Genomic DNA, 6,402 nt, shown 5'->3' on the forward strand with positions numbered 1-6,402 from the left:
CAATTATAAAGTATTTGTATTTATTCATTGGTCCAGTGCAAAAACAGTATTTAGACAAGAATAATGGCTTTTTGTTATATTGAACTATTGCCATTGAAAGTATGTATGTTGTATAAAAATGACTTAAGTATTTGTTCTTATTCGTTTATTCCAGTATAAAACAGTATTGGCTCAGACTGACTGACGTTCTATAATGTCTTTCTTCATTTATTTTGTGTGGTTTTCTCTCCTTTATTGAAAGCACTTTGAACGTTTTTATTAAAACAATTAATACATCTTTTCCCTATGTTTTTTGACAAATATTTTTCATGGCATTTAATCATTAATATGTTGATAAGATGCATTCAGATACGACTTCTTTCATACTAAAACTCTTGATGAACCATATTGATATGTTGGTATCATTTCTGGTTTGTTTTGAGAACCAATCCTTGTACTTACCATTTTTAGGTAGAACTTTAATAGTCTTACGTTAACAATTATAGTTTACGTCGCGATATGGCCAGTAATGTGTCGATGTGCAGTTAAACCCAAACAAACAAACAATTTGAACATCCTTATTGTTTGCATTTTTCTCAGAAGAATATAAGCCAATGCATTTTCTTTTCTCTAAGTTACATCATAGTTAAATGTAAATATGCCTGTTTTCTTATTATAACTAGACGTCTGTGAAAAAATAGTTTATTTAAGCAAATTATTGCATTTTGGCACTATTGTACTTGTTGGGTACAAGTTATCTTTAAACGTTACTAAATATCATCTGCTCTATTTTTTATAAAAAAAAAATCTTTCCTGTAATATAAGATTTTTCGTATTTAATCAAACATCTATCCAATACAATACTGTCACATTGATTCGTCTTTTAATAATAAAACGTGAAAAGGCAAAGGATTCCTTTGATTTTGTTTCTGGTCAATAACCCTGGGCATAGAGACTGAATATAAATGACTCAATTAGAAATGTGTGTAAGATATAGTGCAATGTTATAAAAAGTCGATAGGTACAAAATGCAACACATGTCGTACAACAATTATGAAGATTTTGTATTTATTCATTTGTTCCAGTACAAAACACTATTTAGACAAGAACAATGACTTTGATGTTATATTGAACCTATTGCTGTTAAAATTATGTTTGTTGACTGTACAAAAATGGCTTTAGTATTTGTACTTTCATTTGGCATAAAGAGTATTGACTCAGACTGAATGACGTTCTATATTTCTTTGTTCACTTATTTACTGTGGTTTCTTCTCCTTTATTGAAAGCACTTCATTACAGCAATCAATGCATCTTTTCCCTATCAGCTTAATTTATAAATATTTAACCAAGCAAAGAGAAACAACTTTAAGCCTTTATCGCTAATTTTTCTTCAATTATTTTTGTCTTAAGTGAACATATAAGTCAGAAAATATTTAGAATTATATTACGTTTAGCATTTACTTGGAATACCACTTTTAAAAATGCATTTCCTAAAATTAATTAATTTTTGCATATATTAATAGCTATAAAATACAATTAAGACTATAACCATTGAAAAGTGAATCAAATAGACAATTTGCATACTTGCCGTTAGGGGAAAGCACTGTGTTAAAATAACAATTTTTAAGCCTGTTTTTGGTAACAAGTCCTAAACAAATCTAAAGCAATGATTGTGACTTTTATTCTGAAAGAGATGACCTAAAAACATCCAGGAGAATTTTTTCTAGGACAGTCAATTTTCAAGTGAGCAATTTAGCTAACAAATTCATTAAACCCTATTTGTGAACCGTCAACATTTAATTCGTTTATCTCTCGCTGATTTGTCACAACCAAGAGAAAGATTAGGTTGACATAAAAACATCTTCATTTTTGAATACCAAATGTGTCATGTAAATAATAAATAGTTATTTTATTAAACTCTTATGCCTATTTCCCTATTAAGATTTTAGAAGAAGAAAAACACGCTTAATTTAAAATCAAATTTTTTTTGAAATCAATCAAAATGAGAACGGAATCAATTAACGAGAAAGAACAATTCAAGATAAATACTTCAAAACTAATACCTTATTAAATCATTATAATGAACATATTTTCGTTAAAAATGTGGCCATTCCAAATATGCCTTATGATCAAAATTAAACAATGTTCATGAAATCTCGATGGTGCTAATTAGGATTTGTTAACATGTTCTGTCATATATGTAACATTCTTAATGAAGTTCTATTGTCATGCATAGGCATACTCAGGCTCCATTCATGTCATCTAAATACCATTCTTACTTAGATGACATTAAACAAAGAAACATTGTTGAAATCACCAACACGTACTTGGGACAAACTACGAAAAAGCATTTGTCAGTGTGCACCATGTATTGATTTATTACTATGATGGAGCTTGTTGCAGAAAGTTCATAACTTGGTGTCTGTCTTTCATCTTTAAGACCACTTTTTGTGTGAGCATATTTTTTTAAATATCATGAAAATGGGTCGCAAAGTGATTTTAAATAGTTCATTTTAATTAATTACAGGGTGGAACATGACCAATTTAAGATAATGAAAATGATTATACATTTCTATTTCGTTACCTTTTTTTAACTTCTCTAATTGTAATTGTTACAATAGCTTGTTCCAGCTACATGTATCCATCAAACATTATTTAGATTTATGTATGTGAAAGAAACATTTGACTTACTTGTAAACTCAGCAGGGTATGGGGGTAATTTTGAGCACTGGTTAAGATTTTTGCTTCTATCGGCGGTATTATCACTAAACTGCCAATTACTTTTTCTTTTAACTACCTGGTGCAGAATGTCTGAGATGAATAACATCGTTATTTTCATCAACCAAATTTAGACTGTCAAGTGTTGACATTAAGTACCAGGTCAGAGATATCTATTAATAAACCAGATAGGTCCATACATTTTATGTGTAAAGGATAACATGTGTTTACTTAATCAAAGTAAAATATCAGCAACATTTTATATTTAAAAATCATACATACCTGTACCCACCAGAGAATATCTAGTAGGTCTAAACACTTTGAAAGCATTTTAACAAGTAGGCTGTAATATAACAACGGCACAAAAACAAATTAGGACAAGAATGATAGCAGGCAGAGATACCTGAAAAAATATCAGGCCACCTGTGAATTTAAAAGCAGTTTAAGAGAAACACTTCATAAAAACAATTAACCTTTTGGAGCACTCTATTAGTATTTCAAATAGAAAAATAAAGATTTTATTAAGATATTTTTTAATAATTCTTTTTTATGGCGTTGTATTATTAATGCCTTGGGTAGCTGCTTTTTTCAAAGCGTTGAAATGTATCTTTCGGAATATATGAATTCTTTCTTCACCAGACATTTATTCTTATTTTAAACGCAGGAATATCTTGAATGCCTGAAATGAATTATCAATTAAAGATGTTATGCATGGGAAAAGAATATTAATAAGATCAGGTCTTTAAAATGTTTGTTATGATTTTCTAGGTCTTCCAGATAAACAATTACATTTGTACTTTACTAAAAATTTAAAAAGATTGATTTTATTACCTACACATACAGCTTGCGTACTTGTAATATTCTCTGCATACGTTATTCATGATTTTTCTATGATGCAAATATACCATTTATAAAACACTCTTCTTGTCTGATATTTGTGTGCTATGTTGCGAATTAATATTGCTTTTTATACATTTTCGAATGAACGTTGGTTTGTTCATATTTGGATTGTGTTTAAACAAACACAGACGTGCAAACAGACTGCTGCGTTGATTCATTTTGGCAATATATAAGACATACTATGATAATCCAATGTCTCCCAGTAGTAACTGAATACATATGACATCTATTTTGCGCACTTAATGTTACTTAATTAGAGAAGGCACGACTCCCGGAGGATTTTAGTTGAAGCTGCTCAAATTATCAATTTAGTTAACAAATTGAATAAATCGGATGTGAACTCGTCCACGCTGAAGACGTACATTCGGTGTTCATTAACCTAAGTTGACATGACACAAAAAAGGAGAAAAGAAAAGTTAGAGGAACTATCTACTTCATCAAAAGTAGGTTAAAAAACTCTTTGTAAAGGATCAAGTTTGCTATGTTAACATTGTCAATTTCTGATACTGTAAAAATCAAATATATCTTATAATTCCTGTTATTGTATTAAAATGACTTGTGTTATTAATATTATGATCCAAATTATTCGGAAAAAAATCATAAAGATTGTAAGATGCTGAACTTTAAAATCAAATTTAATCAAGATAAGAGAAAAACCATCAACAATGAAGAATACTTGTATTTACTTTCCAACTAACAAAACATATACCACATTAAAATCAATGATCCGCCAGAACAGATTGGTACATTAAAAACTGTCTGATTTAGTGTCATCCAAGGAATTTAATTTGAAATAAGATTTTTTATGATAACCGCCGTATGAACACATCTGCGGATGTTCTAAATTCAAAATTTTACCATTTCATGTTTAAATGTTGAATTCTGCTTAAGCAAGGGGGGGGGGGGGTGGACGGTAGTTTGCACTTTACAGTACCGTCCATGAACAGGCTCAATCGAACCGAGCCTGCAACATTTTCAATTATGTTGTTGTGTTGGACTTTCTTTAGGGATTCTTATTATCTCTATTTGACTTTTTTGTACGACTTGACGAATGATCAATTTACAGTATGTGTCATGTGTAGTCATCAATCTTGTGCACTGTCGGGTACCCACGATTGATTAACATGTTTATGGTCCGGCTGTAAGTGGTATTCGACGATGTGATCTATGGTGGTCGTTGATTTTCAACCTTAGCTAGCACCGCATGAAATAAAGCCAAACTCATATTTTCTACGAGCCGTTTGTGTGTCGCCTGGTACGCGCATAACAAGACGAAACTAAATAAATTCGACATGTTTTCGTACTGTTTTGGGTCACGCGACGGGGCGAATTTGGTGTAGCAATAAGACGCCACAACAAGAAAGTGACATGTAACAGACTTTATTTTTCCTAAAATGTAACAGAAAAATAATTGATATTCTCATGTCATAATAATGTGTCATCTTTGAAACATTTATCCATCACTTCCGAGCATTCACTCCGAGAATGACATCAAAATTATTCAAATTGTTCAATTAAATTTCAAAGTTTAATCTTGGCCATTTCTCAACTTAGAAGAAATAGTAAACTATCATGCGTCTGACATATCTAAAGCAGTTCCGTGGACAAAAATTGCAATTGCACGTTTCAAATTAATTGAAAAGGTAACTGGCATCACAAAAATGTGTTCAATAAACATGCTATCTTATGTTATTTACATACTTTAAATCAGTTTAAATCAAATTCAGAGTACTGAGATAGGGGGAAAGGAAACAGTCTAGCAAAATTGTGATACTGACATGGGAAATCATAGAGAAGAGTTTGCCGGATATCCAAATAATTAAAACATATTCTTGTGTCTGATTTTAGAAACGTATGTTTTTGTTTTAAACTCCTACTAACGTTTTGCAAGGGGAAATTTGTTTCAATGACAATATATATACTTCTTTATATCCATATTCGAATAAAAAGATGATTATTTTAAAGCTAATAGAAACTTTAAATGTTGGCAAGGCCCTATAATATATGTAACACTATATACATGTCAAATATTTTTAAATCGCCATTTTGCCAATCCAAGTGTTAACGTTCAGTAAAAAGGTAAAAATAAAATAATAAAATATTTTGCCATAATTGTACACAATTTTGAAATTAACCATGAAAAAAATGATAGAAAATGCACGTGACCAAAGCAAAATTCTAAAAATATCGTTCAAATTGTATATGTACTGGTAACGCTCAATTCTAAAAAAAGAGACGGACAGTCTTTTTTATAATTTAGGTAGTTTTTATATCGTATCATAACCATTGTGTATAATCAAAGTTTGGTCATTTATCATAAAAATTGCCATTTTAAATAGATAACTAATTCAACTCAACTCGACAGTAAAAAAATGAACTTAATGTCACTTTAAACTGTATTTCATTGGTATGTAGCAGTTTTTTTTAAAACCATGCTTACACTTGAAACAAAAAATCGAATGAAATGAATTCTTGATGATTTATTAATCATGTTCAATAATGATTTAAATACTTTAAGTAGCTTATTTCAAAGATTTCATTTGGTTTGTTACCATTTCCTTTTACCATGTTATTCGTATTAACACAGCTGGAATAGTTTACGTAAATAAATAAAACATTTCAGTTTTATGAAACAATAACCTGAAAGTTGACTTCTCAATAATGTAAAAGTAAGACACATTTATTATATTATAAAGCAAATATATACAATGGATTCTTTTGTCTGGATGTCGTGTATGAATAGTGAAATAAATGTGGTTTCTACATCAATACAAATACACTGGCCACCAGCTGGCATTTCTATAT

The sequence above is a fragment of the Ruditapes philippinarum genome, unplaced genomic scaffold (assembly GCF_026571515.1).
Source record: "Ruditapes philippinarum isolate M1 unplaced genomic scaffold, ASM2657151v2 ctg941_1_1_1_1, whole genome shotgun sequence".
NCBI classification, from domain to species: domain Eukaryota; kingdom Metazoa; phylum Mollusca; class Bivalvia; order Venerida; family Veneridae; genus Ruditapes; species Ruditapes philippinarum.